Source organism: Schistocerca cancellata, chromosome 3, assembly GCF_023864275.1.
Source record: "Schistocerca cancellata isolate TAMUIC-IGC-003103 chromosome 3, iqSchCanc2.1, whole genome shotgun sequence".
NCBI lineage: Eukaryota > Metazoa > Arthropoda > Insecta > Orthoptera > Acrididae > Schistocerca > Schistocerca cancellata.
Genome location: NC_064628.1, coordinates 373,400,908 through 373,415,778, shown reverse-complemented (window position 1 = coordinate 373,415,778; position 14,871 = coordinate 373,400,908).

Genomic DNA, 14,871 nt, shown 5'->3' with positions numbered 1-14,871 from the left:
GCTGTTTGAAAATCAAATAACGTAGGGTCTTACCAGCACAGTAATTCATTAATCTTTTTAAGGGGCAGTTACAACATTAAACGGCGTAGTGATTTTCAATGTTTAGAATATATCCACCTTCTGTAAACAGATGTGCTACTGTGTACTGTCTTTTTGTGATGTGACTAGCATTTGTGAGCGGTATATATACTGAAGAGCCAAAGAAACTGGTACACCTGTCTAATATTGTGTATGGCCCTCTCGAGCAGAAGTACCACATCAGGGCATGGCATGGACTCGAATAATGTCTGAAGTAGTGGTGGAAGGGACTGACGCCATGAATCCTGCGGGGCTGTCTTTATATCCGTAAGAGTACGAAGGGGTGGAGAGCTATTTTGAACGGCACGTTGCAAGGCAGCTCAGATACGCTCAATAATGCTCATGTCTGGGGAGTTTGTTGGCCAGCGGAGACGTTTAAACTCAGAAGAATGTGCCTGGGGCCACTCTCCAGCAATTCTGGACGTGTCGCATTGTCCTGATGGTATCACTTAAGCCCATAATGGACTTAAGTCCATAATGGACGTGTAAGGGTATGGAGACAACCTCATGAACCCATGGACCCTGCATGCCAGCAAGGGACTGTTCAAGCTGGCAGAGGGCTGTAATAGTGTGGGGTGTGTGACGTTTGAGTGATGTGGGACCCCTGATATGTCTAGATACGACTCTAACAGGTGACATATACGTGAGCATCCTATCTGATCACCTGTAACCATTCATGTCCATTATGTGTGCAACACAGCTGGAATTTGTTGCCAACAACTGAGACACCTTTCGGTCGAAGTGTAAGAAAATTGAACAACAAAACTACATCCCCTGTGCTACTGCATGATAACGCACTCTGTTGATTTGAGAAACAAAACTATCCAGGAGATTGATAGGAAAGTCGTCTCTCAGGCACTTGTATTGATAGGGAAGTCCTCTCACAAGCACTTGTCCCTCTCGTCATATATTTGTAAAATTTTACCTTTCCCGCTTTTGATCGATCAACCGTCAAGGCAATTCATTTCTAGACGAAAATACTCTTAAAACTACTCTGGTTTAATGACATCGTTAGAACCAGTAGGTTTCTACTGCCGTAGAATTTTTAAGCAACTTTAGCATTGTCAGATCGCTTTAGATATCGTGAAAGAAAATTCTGCTGCTGATTAATTTCTCTTTGATGATTACTGTTGCGTTTAGTAAACTAATGGAAAATGCAGTTAAAATATTCGCTGTGCTAATACAAATTAAATTTAGCTTACTACAGAAACATCACGACGGCAGTCTGTCTTAATGAAGCATTAAGTGTCTGTAAGACGATTGAATCTATTTTAACACGAATTAGTAGGATATTACCGCCTTTTGACTTCGAAAAGATCTGTTATAACTTCATTTCCTGTATCATTCGCAAGTATTACGAAAATGTAGCATTTCATGGATAAAATTATGTATTCACAACAACAAAAAATATGTCGGCAGAAAACAAAAGCGGCATTATGAATTTAGCAGTACCGTAAGGTATTCGCTCTGACAGTAAGGGTTACTGAAAGTAGCAAGACGAATTTTGCTCGAGGGTTGTCTTACAATCCCCTTATTCAGTTTGTATCTGCCTGCTTGTAGCTCTGCTACAAAAGAATTAAATATCTGACTTTCAGCGAGTCTCGAAAGGCGAACGAAAGCAGCTTGCACCTGGTAGCCAAGCATGTTTGTTACCTGGAAATTGGTTTTTTCCTAAAGTGGGAAGATATCCTTTTGTGGTTGAATTGATGGCAAATGTCAGTCAGACGTATGCCGTTGGTCTAAGCGTTTCGGTGTGTTGAATTTGTACCAATGATTTTTCTACAGTTTTTTTCTGTCCCAAATAGAGAGCTGAAGTCTCCCATTAGTAATTTCACGTCATCTTGGTGAATTTTGCTCATAGTATTTTCGAGTGTGTTCCAGAATTTTGGACATTTTCGGTGTTTTTCTTATTTTCCTTGTTGGTGGGGGCATGTGCATTGACGAGTGTATATTTTTTACTGGAACTCTGGATGAGCATAGCATAAGTCGATTGTTGATGGGCGTGATTTCTTTGACAATGTTGATGATAGATCTGTGTTCGAGAAATGCAATGCCGAAGATTGGTACGCCTTTCGATACCTTTTGTTGTATTTTACTCTTGAAGATGCAATGGTTTCCGTAATGCAAGGTTTCATAGGAAATTAGTCATGGTTCTTGAAGAGCAAGGGTGAGAAATTTTGTCGGTCGATTTCTTTTGTGAGATTATTTAGTTTTCGTGTTTGGATCAATGTATCGATGTTTAGTTTTCAAATGCATGTTTTCTGCTTGTAGGGAAATTTACCAGAGATCTTCGATATTCTCTGCCGTGCTAACCTGGACTCCCCAGAATCCGAAAATCCAACTGCCGCCAGTCGAAGGGACGGGTTGTGTACTACCAGGGGTAAATCTGACTTCGCTTGCACAGTTCATGTTTGTTTGTGTTTCTTTCGTTTGGCCAGGTTGATTCCAGGACCTGAGGGTGTTGAAGCCTTTGGAAGCAAATATTTTCAGCTGAGCTCATTGAGCTAACAGACAGTGACCAGTGTAGCGGTGATTTTCACTCAGACGTGTCTGGATTTTGGGTTCAGAGGATTGAGTAGCCGTTCAGGATTGTGTTAGTATTTGGTTCACCCCAAGTATTTTATTTCCTCAGTACCACCCACAGGGGGATGGTTTCCCCTATCGGCCACACGGGATTGCCGGCCGCGGTGGTCTAGCGGTTCTGGCGCTGCAGTCCGGAACCGCGGGGCTGCTACGGTCGCAGGTTCGAATCCTGCCTCGGGCGTGGGTGTGTGTGATGTCCTTAGTTTAGTTAGGTTTAAGTAGTTCTAAGTTCTAGGGGACTTATGACCTAAGATGTTGAGTCCCATAGTGCTCAGAGCCATTTTTTGCCACACGGGCCGGCCGAAGTGGCCGTGCGGTTAAAGGCGCTGCAGTCTGGAACCGCAAGACCGCTACGGTCGCAGGTTCGAATCCTGCCTCGTGCATGGATGTTTGTGATGTTCTTAGGTTAGTTAGGTTTAACTAGTTCTAAGTTCTAGGGGACTAATAACCTCGGCAGTTGAGTCCCATAGTGCTCAGAGCCATTTGAACCATTTTTTTTGCCACACGGGATTTTTATTATTATTATTATTATTCTCATTATGTCATCAACAAATCCGATTGGTGTATCTTCCCACCACTGAAATAGATGTGTATTGTTCGATTCAGTATTTACATCACATAAATATGGGTTATAATTACGTTACATTGCTGCTAGTAGACATATTTCTCACTTTTTCTTAGACAGTTGCTACCTGTTCCTCCATCATAGGAATTTATGTGCGCAGCATTTTTGCAATACAGACGTCCAAATTATCCGATTTATGTAATTTAATTTCGATACCAGATGGTTCTAATCGGATTCAGCCAGTTAGTCTTAATGTGGATATCCGACTACGACTTTCATCACATGATAGACTGGGTGAACCACATTCTTAATCGGACTGTTGAATCTAGGTCACTTATCTATGACAGGGACTGAATTCTTAAACACTGTGGAAAATAATAATCCAATGTGCTTATTACAAATACATTATTTAAATATAAATATGCGAACTAACGAGATAACAGTTTATTTATAAGAGCAGAGCCCCATCCATCATAGCAGAGCAGTGCGAGATTGGTTTCAGGGCCAAGAGAGGATAAAGCTGTTGCCATTTGTTCCACGATCACCGAACATCAACCAGATAGAGAATATGTGGGCAGAGGTAACAAGGTCATTGCCATGTGGACCTACAAATGCAAGCGACGTCTGGACAAATATAGGAAACGTATGGTGGGAAGTAAACGATCACGCTACACTGTCGACGACTTAATGAAATCAATGCCCCTACGCCTTCGAGAAATCTTACGTAATGATCGTGGGTGGGTTGGTTACTAAAAGTATACTCGTCCACAAAACCCATGTGGACAATTATCTGATAGTCGGTCAAGCTTTGCTTTGTCGCAGCTCTTTAGATACAAGTCCATTTACTTTCAGTCTCCTCCTTACAATTCTAGCAATGCAAGGTAATTGAAAAGTCTCATCCACTCGACGCCAACTGAGGAACTGACTGGTGCCTGTGTTGCTCAACACACAGTAGTTGTACCCTCACTAGAATCAATGACTGTGTGTGTGTGTGTGTGTGTGTGTGTGTGTGTGTGTGTGTGTGTGTGTGTGTGAGTTTTCGTGTTCACGCACAATCTTAATCAATACTATTAACATTAGAGAGACAACCAACAATAACTATTGCATCAAATATGACTGTAAAGATTTTAATGCGATGGGAAGTTACAAACTGAGTTTTTACCCAACCCACGTCCTGCATATTACGTTAAGTAAGATGTATTAACTCCAAGGTATCGTTAGCAGACACAGTGCGGTCTTGTTGTCAAGGCTCGCGACAAGTGCAGCGATTAGCAGTGCGCAATGCCGCCGCGATTTGTTTATGTTGGCTGAGCGTGGACACTGCAGCAGACGCTTCGCCATAAACAGAAAGAAATCACCTTGGCTCTGACTGCAGTGAGCGGATATCACTGCCTGCGTGTTCTTATAGTAACCAACGTGAGACTCTACTGACAGGTGACATGGCGCAATTGCAACGGGGATCATGTCATTAGTCATCAGAATATTAACCACTGATGAAATGTCCACTCTATTTGAATCCCAAGAAAATAGGAACCTTCTCACATAGGAATGTGAGGTGGTATAAAAATTTATTCAACATACAAAAATTAGCTGCAGGGCTTTCATGTATGCAGTAGTAGCATACAAGGAAATATTATGTCTTGGAAGCGTATATTTCATTTCCTCTTCTCATATTAACGCCCTTATTTTAGTATGAAGTGAGAAAATAAACACGAAAAACTAAAGTTCCTGAGAAGCATATAAGTCATTTCCTCTTCTCAAATAATAACTTTTGTTTTAGTATGAAGTAAAAAAATAAACAGTTTAGGGTTCTGAAGCATAATATGACATCAGATTCTTATCGTAGGCGCTATCGGAAACGCAAAAAGCATGGAGCTGTCCATTCTTTTGTTCAATAGTCTGTTTCTTTCATGCATTTCTCCTGCTAGGAGATTCTTATTTAAGGACTTGTGGGCATCACGTTCTTCAGCAGAACAAGCCTTATGTTATTGTGCTAATTGCGGTATGGAAAAAATGCAAAAAAGACGAGTTCCCCTAGGGCAGTGAGGATATTTGCACACGCCTGTATTCAACAACGACTGCCAGCTGCCACAACACTTCACAGAATCCTTGCGGCAGGCAACACAACTGTGCGTGCACTTCAGACTTCATTCAGTTAGACGTCAGGAGATGGACGGAAACGTAAAATTAACGTCGCTTTCCGAGTCGTATTCAATCCAGGATGAGGTGTTATTAAGGTAGTTGAGCGTTCTAGCAATTACACTTTTATAAATCCCATATGTATATTCCGATAGCCAAAAGAACCCGTTAGTGTGAAACCATCGGGAACTGCATTAATACCAAACTGCAAGAACTTGAGACTATACGTGGACTCTTCTCTTCGCTGGGTGACCTATTACTGTTATTTAGGATTCTCTCCGTCCTAGTCGTAATGCAAATGGAACTTTAGAGGCGTTTTCCGCTAGTCTTGACAAACATCAGCAACTTGCAGTCACTGCGAGTCACAACTGCGTGATGATAATGGTACAGGTTGTCAGTAGTTGTGGTAGTATTATGCTGTCAAACTGCCTACAGTAACGTTAATGGTGGCGCACATAATTTAGCGCTGACTACCTACTTAAGATAGTGTTGTGGCGTCGTCGCTTGTCTTTATTTGGCCTCATCTTGAGTAATCTGATTTAACGAACTTAGTACTCCATTCGCGGGCTGCTAATGATACAGTATGACTACATAGATCATCGTGCGGGTATTACATTAATTCCGCAGTGAATTGCATAACAAATATTACCCGCAACTATGCAGCTGGAATGACTCAGGTACTCTATGTTGCACTTGGTTAAGTGATCAGTTCGCTGCAAACCTGCTTCTACTGTTCGTAAATACTTGTGTACTTCAAAAATGATTCAAATGACTCTGAGCACTACTGAGGTCATCGGTCCGCTAGAAATTAGAACTACTTAAATCTAACTAACCTAAAGACATCAGACACATCGATGCCCGACCCAGGATTCGAGCCTGCGACCGTAGCGGTCACGCGGTTCCAGACCGTAGTGCCTAGAACCGCTCGACCACCCTGTCCGGCATACGTGTATACTGACCATTCGTTATTTGACTAAATATGAACTACAGTCTAATTCACATGTGTATGACATGGGCTAGCGCCGGCACAAAGCAGTGACTAAGGGTTAGATGCCGTTGAAGTCCTGTTACATTGATGGCAAGACAAATTTTCGCAATACACCTCTATTGCCTCAAAAAAACAATTGCTTCTTAAATATCGGAGGACCGACGTCCACACTGTCACAGCGTGTTGAAATACAGCAACGACGGCAGATGAAAATTTGTGACAGTCTGGTCTTCGCACATAGACCTCCTGCTCCTAGACAGACATGCTGACCACTGCACTATTATTTTTCTTTAAAGATTGAGAAGACTTTCAGCACCAGGTACGCGGAGGCAAAGAGGGCAGGGGTCGAAGATCCGAGGCCTGGCCACAGTGCCTCCCCCATACCTGTCACTGAGCAGCTGCATTATTCGCTAGTATTCCATGTTTGCACCCGTATATTCCTTTAAATTGTAGAACAAAATTGAAGTAGTAATTAAGGTAAAATAAATTACAGATTGCCGCCTCCAATGGCGTGCGTTCCTTGTAGAACATAACTTATAACAGTGAAAAGGATGACGGAAAAATACATAACAAACATTCATTCAGAAATATATTCACAATTTAAGTTATTATGCACTAGATGCATATGAGGTCTGTAAGGAAGCCATATATTTTTCAACAAATGAAAGAAATTTCGGAGCCGGAGTGGTTTTGCCAAATTAGAACAGTTCTGATTTTAGAGCCAACGTAAAATAATATTCCAGGAATAAAAAAAAGTGAAAGAGTAGTATTCTGCTTCTAATCAATAAGACTGTCCACCTCTTTGTAGCCCACATAAAGCAATAGATAAAAAATTTTAAACCATTCCTTATATTTGTTATTCTTCTTCAGCTTAAAATGTTCTTCTTCAATATACAACATGTACTCTTCTAAGTTTTGTTTGTTGCGACGTTAAACACAAACTGTCCCAGAAGCCACGAATAACTGTTATGCTTTGCGGATGGATAACATTTTCAGTCGGGTTGTAAAGCTTCAGTAATCGGTATATGTCTTTTTGCGGTTCTGTTGGTAGTGCTAGTTTCTTCCTAGTCCAGTTCCAAATTGTGATTCTATTTTCACATAAGAAGATGTGCGCTACAGTTTCTACAAGCCGACAATTGTCGCAGTATGGAAATGGTCGCAATTCGATTTTCCATAATTGTTCCGCTGTGGGTATGGTTTCGTTTACAACGTCGCACCATACGGCACTGACTCTAGTTGGTATAATTTTATTGTTGATATTTTTCCAGAAGTTCCTCCAGTTTTTTGTAGGTTAATTTACCGGAATTAGTTTGTGAAGACGATGTCTGATAATATAATCATAGACGGTTCTAGTGTTGATTTGGGCTGGGGGAAGTCTTATACATCTCCAATCGCCATAGTACTTTCGGACGTAATCTAGGCTGGCGTGCTACATTAACAGGAGTGTTCCTATCCCCAGGATCTAACGAGAGGAACGGAAGTTTCGTGATGCCTGTCTTAGTGGCGTGTATTAGTTTTAAAGCACGTCTTTAATTCGAAGACCTCCGTTTTGCCTCTTCAAAGTCACCGTGTGGAAGGATACTTTGATTTTGTTTCCACACGCACCAAGAAGCTGCAGCTAATATTTTATGTGCAGTGACCTGCGGTATCGTTAAGACTGCTGCGACATGATATATTTTGCTAAGTATGTATGTATTTATAAACTGAACTGTCTGCAGTCGGTCTAACGATCGCATGTCATGGTCCTTCAATAAGGTTCCGCTGACATTAATTTTCCGCTCCCAGTTGTTCGTGGCCATGCGCTTGGGATTCGCCCTTAACCACAATCCGATTTGGAGACTCTCTTCAGTTACATCTAACGAGTGCGCGCCTATTGCACTATTCTAAGAACCGAGATGCAGTATTTTGTATTTAAAATTTTGTAAATTTGTGGTAAGAACATATGAGACCAAGCCCCCCAGCCATTATTCCACTCACTCGCAGCCACACTGTATTCCCGCGAGGGTCGGGACGATGTCGTGCGTCTAGCACCTAAAACTTTCGATGACCCGTCGAGACCCAAATAATTATACAGGACGTTTCAGGAGGAATAGTAAATATTGTAGGAGGTGGTAGTATGGACAAATTGCAGAAAAGATGATATATAACATGTGTCCAATTTTTATTGAGTACAAATAGCTGGGTTCAATGCATTTTCGTTTCGTATTTTGGTACAGGATCCAGTTGTCTACACTTCGTTGAAAATGAGCTTCTAGCGTTATTGGAAGAGGTTCATTTGGCTATAAGAATGCGTATGTTCCTCTAGCATGACGGGGCTCCTGCACATTCTAGTCGTCGGGTGACACATTATCCAAACCTAAAATTTCCCAGAAGATGCATCTTGGCCTTCACGGTCCCCAGACCTTATCTCTTTGGATTTTTGCCTGGTGGGATGGTTAAAGGCGAAGTCTACAAAGAAAATGTAAACCCAAGAGCCGATTTGATCGTTCGCATTATGAACAGTGGAGCCCTCATAACAGAACGCAAAGACAACCTCAGAAGATCTACACGTGATGTTATTAACAGAAGTCAAAAGTGCATTGAAGTTGGTGGGGGAATTTTTGAAAATCAACTTTGAACGTTCTCATTTGCCTTTGCTTTGAGTTTGTTAAGGTTACGTACTCGCAGCTGTAGCTCTGTACTCAATAAAAAGTGGGAGCATTTATATGGAATTTTTTTATGCAATTCGTCTGTACTACCACCTGCTAAAATATCTACTATTCTCCCTGAAACACCCTGTGTATGGATATATGTGTGGTGTCTGTTCTTTCGGACATGTCCGAAAGAAAATGCTTTATGGCATTCTGCAACGACCTTCGATCTAGTTGTACGGGCTCAAAGAGATTTCAGAGCTGCTTGGCTGTCTGAATAAAAGTAGCTGCTACGGTTTTTGCAGGGTCTACTCTAATTCTCCTCCGTTCACATACTGATAGAAGATACCGTGTAATACTGCGACCATCTTCCCTAAGGAGATTCTGGGCAGTACACCAGACCCGGTACTTTCATCTGTTCTCGACCTGTCAGTAAACCACTATATTATGTCTCCTGCAAGTTGTAGTGGTTCGTTCTTCCACTGCTCCCTGCTTCCAACTGTTACATGGCAAGGTTTATTGAAAGAGCTAGAAGTTATTGTATGGTTAGTCGGCATTTCCCCAGCCATCGCCATACTGATTTGGGATTCCGTATGTTATAACTATATCCAGTTATTTCCAATTTTTGCCTTTATGTCCCTGCCGCTGCCTCCATTTTAAGCCACAGGTGTAAGGTGTGCATGTCTAGCATAATATCCATCCCAAGAGTGGATGTCCTGCTAATACCATCTGTTTGTGAAAGCAGGCCAGTCTCTGCACTTTGACAGACTCCGTGGAAGCCACCTTCTGTTCGACTTTCTTCATATTATAGGCCAATAAATTATCATTGGTCTTTTTGCAGAGGTGTATGTCAAGTACGCACTGGGTTAGGACCACAGTTTACCCTACATCTGCTTCTAGTCCTTAAAAGATTATCTTTCGCAGTGGAACATATTCTTTATGTGAGGTGTTCATAACAGTTTTCCATCCAGGGCTACCTCTAGATACACTACAACCTTTTCTAAAGTTTCATCGAGAAAAATAATTTTTCAGTATGTGTGCTGGACATGCTTCCCCATAAATAATACTACACCAATTTTCATGGGGCTCGTCTATAAATACTTTTTCACAATGTTCAGTGCACATAGGTTTAAAAGTACTAGCAAATTTTCTAATTCTTACTGTGAATAAATCATCTACTTATTCTTTTCAAGAGTTGTCTCTCGCATTCAGCTCATCTATGAGTTCATTCACCACTAGTTTCTTCATCTCTAACCATTTATTTGAAGGTCGTATTACTAGAACCCCCTCGATAACCAGGAAGATACAGGGAGCATCCAGAAAGGGTAGTGTTTTTTCCACCTTTCCATGTTGGTGAAGTGTTACTTCAAATGATTTGCTTCGCAAGTATTATGTAAATGTGGCATTTCATAGATAAAATTACGTATTCACAACAACAAAATATATGTCGGCAGAAAACGAAATTTTTGTTGTTGTTGTCTTCAGTCCTGAGACTGGTTTGATGTAGCTCTCCATGCTACTCTATCCTGTGCAAGCTTCTTCATCTCCCAGTATTTACTGCAACCTACATCCTTCTGAATCTGCTTAGTGTATTCATCTCTTGGTCTCCCTCTACGATTTTTACACTCCACCCTGCCCTCCAGTACTATATTGGTGATCCCTTGATGCCTCAGAACATGTCCTACCAACCAGTCCCTTCTTCTTGTCAAGTTGTGCCACAAACTCCTCTTCTCCCCAATTCTATTCAATACCTCCTCATTAGTTATGCGATTTACCCATCTAATCTTCAGCATTCTTCTGTAGCACCACATTTTGAAAGCTTCTATTCTCTTCTTATCCAAACTATTTATCGTCCATTTTTCACTTCTATATACATGGCTACACACCATACAAATACTTTCAGCCGGCCGGTGTGGCCAAGCGGTTCTAGGCGCGTCAGTTTAGAACCGCGAGACCGCTACGGTCGCAGGTTCGAATCCTGCCTCGGGCATGGATGTGTGTGATGTCCTTAGGTTGGTTAGGTTTAAGTAGTTCTAAGTTCTAGGGGCTGATGACCTCAGATGTTAAGTCCCATAGTGCTCAGAGCCATTTTTAAATACTTTCAGAAACGACTTCCTGACACTAAAATCTATACTCGATGTTAACAAATTTCTCTTCTTCAGAAACGCTTTCCTTGCCATTGCCAGTCTACATTTTATATCCTCACTACTTCGACCATCATCAGTTATTTTGCTCCCCAAATAGCAAAACTCCTTTACTACTTTAAGTGTCTCATTTCCTAATCTAATTCCCTCAGCATCACCCGACTTAATTCGACTACATTCCATTATCCTCGTTTTACTTTTGTTGATGTTCATCTTATATCCTCCTTTCAAGACACTATCCATTCCGTTCAACTGCTCTTCCAAGTCCTTTGCTGTCTCTGACAGAATTACAATGTCATCGGCGAACCTCAAAGCTTTTATATCTTCTCCCTGGATTTTAATACCTACTCCGAATTGTTCTTTTGTTTCCTTTACTGCTTGCTCAATATTCAGATAAAACAACATCGGGGAGAGGCTACAACCTTGTCTCACTCCCTTCCCAACCACTGCTTCCCTTTCATGCCCCTCGACTCTTATAACTGCCATCTGCTTTCTGTAGAAATTGTAAATAGCCTTTCGCTCCCTGTATTTTACCCCTGCCACCTTCAGAATTTGAAAGAGAGTATTCCAGTCAACATTGTCAAAAGCTTTCTCTAAGTCTACAAATCTTAGAAATGTAGCTTTGCCTTTCCTTAATCTATTTTCTAAGATAAGTCGTAGGGTCAGTATTGCCTCATGTGTTCCAACATTTCTACGGAATCCAAACTGATACTCGCCGAGGTTGGCTTCTACCAGTTTTTCCATTCGTCTGTAAAGAATTCGCATTAGTATTTTGCAGCTGTGACTTATTAAACTGATAGTTCGGTAATTTTCACATCTTTCAACACTTGCTTTCTTTGGGATTGGAATTATTATATTCTTCTTGAAGTCTGAGGGTATTTCGCCTGTCTCATACATCTTGCTCACCAGATGGTAGAGTTTCGTCAGGACTGGCTCTCCCAAGGCCGTCAGTAGTTCCAATTGGATGTTGTCTACTCCGGGGGCCTTGTTTCGACTCAGGTCTTTCAGTGCTAAAAGAAAGTGGCATTATGAATTTGGCAGTACCGCAAGGTTTTCGCTTTGACACTAAGCGTTACTAAAAGTAGCAAGACGAATTTTGCTAGAGCGTTGTCTTACGATTCCTTCATTGAATTTGTATCTGCCTGCTTGTATTTCTGCTACAAAAGAATTAAAAATCTGGCGTTCTGCGAGTCTCGAAAGGCGAACAAAGGCAGCGTGCACCTGACAGGCAAGCACGTTGCCTAGGAGCTAGCGAACAGGTGCGGGTCTTTGACGTACTTATTGGCCCAGTAGCCGCTATGGCAGATAAATCGCAACGTAAGAGACGAGAGTTGTTGTATTTCCCACGTGAAACCACTTTCGTTGACTCAAAAGCATTAACTGATATCCTTATGTCACATCTCAAGAGAAAATCACTCACAGTATTCAATTGAAATGACACAATAATATCAAGTGAATTTACCAGGATAGTTCTGTGCCATCAAGGAAGTAACTCGTCGGTCACAGAGTTGCCAAACATATTCTGCGCTGTTGCCAAGTTTTAGTTATACTGCCAGGAACGATACCAGCTGATGTCTTCTGTGAGTGACCTCGGAAGTGACTATAGCTTCGTCTCACAGTTGCGGGTGGTAAGGGCCGCAAGATCCTCGTTATATGTCAATGAGTCTTATTCGCATTTTTGTAACTAGGTTTAGGGGCTAGAGTGCAATTACTTGTAATACATCGATGCACTGAATGCAAACTAAATGTCATAAATTAATAACTGCGACAATTATTTGTGTTTTACTGTCTTAATCGGACCGAAACCTTGAAAGCGTATTCACCAGACGCGATTCACAATTTTGGAGCTTCTCCAGTGGTTGAGTTGGCAATGCATCTTTGCTGTAAATATTGTTATTGAGATCACTGTCATCCGCCAGAAGACAGGCATGTCCTGGCTCATTGTTGACAGCTTTCCTGACGGGTATTTGCCTTTGCTCGAAACTTGAAAACTTAAGGTGAATTCGAACATTCCAAATGGCGAATATTTGATGTTTCTATTTTTCCAGCTCTAACATTCAATTAACAGTTACAATAAGCGGAGAAAAGCGCCTGTGAACCACCAGTTAATAATGAAATCAGAATTGGTCAAATCTGACAAATTCCATGTGTCATCTGATAATTGTGAAAAACTACTTTTCTCATCTTCAAAGCACCGCAGTATGAACTCAAGGGTTTCATAGGATACCTATACTTAATTTCGTTGTGATCGTTTTCAATGACAGTAGGGGAGGAGCAAAACCATATACTTTTCCAGCGGGATTTGAATCTTTGGCTAGAGTTACACTAGCACGTCCAGTGAGGTATCAAGAACGTGAGCAATCACTCATTGCTATAGTACAGGCTAGGGCAGAAAGAAACAGGTTTCCAACAAAGTAAACGATGAGAGACACTGTCGCTGTCACTTATTAAACAGGAATTGTTCAGAAAATTACAACTACACTCCTGGAAATTGAAATAAGAACACCGTGAATTCATTGTCCCAGGAAGGGGAAACTTTATTGACACATTCCTGGGGTCAGATACATCACATGATCACACTGACAGAACCACAGGCACATAGACACAGGCAACAGAGCATGCACAATGTCGGCACTAGTACAGTGTATATCCACCTTTCGCAGCAATGCAGGCTGCTATTCTCCCATGGAGACGATCGTAGAGATGCTGGATGTAGTCCTGTGGAACGGCTTGCCATGCCATTTCCACCTGGCGCCTCAGTTGGACCAGCGTTCGTGCTGGACGTGCAGACCGCGTGAGACGACGCTTCATCCAGTCCCAAACATGCTCAATGGGGGACAGATCCGGAGATCTTGCTGGCCAGGGTAGTTGACTTACACCTTCTAGAGCACGTTGGGTGGCAAGGGATACATGCGGACGTGCATTGTCCTGTTGGAACAGCAAGTTCCCTTGCCGGTCTAGGAATGGTAGAACGATGGGTTCGATGACGGTTTGGATGTACCGTGCACTATTCAGTGTCCCCTCGACGATCACCAGTGGTGTACGGCCAGTGTAGGAAATCGCTCCCCACACCATGATGCCGGGTGTTGGCCCTGTGTGCCTCGGTTGTATGCAGTCCTGATTGTGGCGCTCACCTGCACGGCGCCAAACACGCATACGACCATCATTGGCACCAAGGCAGAAGCGACTCTCATCGCTGAAGACGACACGTCTCCATTCGTCCCTCCATTCACGCCTGTCACGACACCACTGGAGGCGGGCTGCACGATGTTGGGGCGTGAGCGGAAGACGGCCCAGGAGCAACAGTGTCCCTAATTTGCTGGGAAGTGGCGGTGCGGTCCCCTACGGCACTGCGTAGGATCCTACGGTCTTGGCGTGCATCCGTGCGTCGCTGCGGTCCGGTCCCAGGTCGACGGGCACGTGCACCTTCCGCCGACCACTGGCGACAACATCGATGTACTGTGGAGACCTCACGCCCCACGTGTTGAGCAATTCGGCGGTACGTCCACCCGGCCTCCCGCATGCCCACTATACGCCCTCGCTCAAAGTCCGTCAACTGCACCTACGGTTAACGTCCACGCTGTCGCGGCATGCTACCAGTGTTAAAGACTGCGATGGAGCTCCGTATGCCACGGCAAACTGGATGACACTGACGGCGGCGGTGCACAAATGCTGCGCAGCTAGCGCCATTCGACGGCCAACACCGCGGTTCCTGGCGTGTCCGCTGTGCCGTGCGTGTGATCA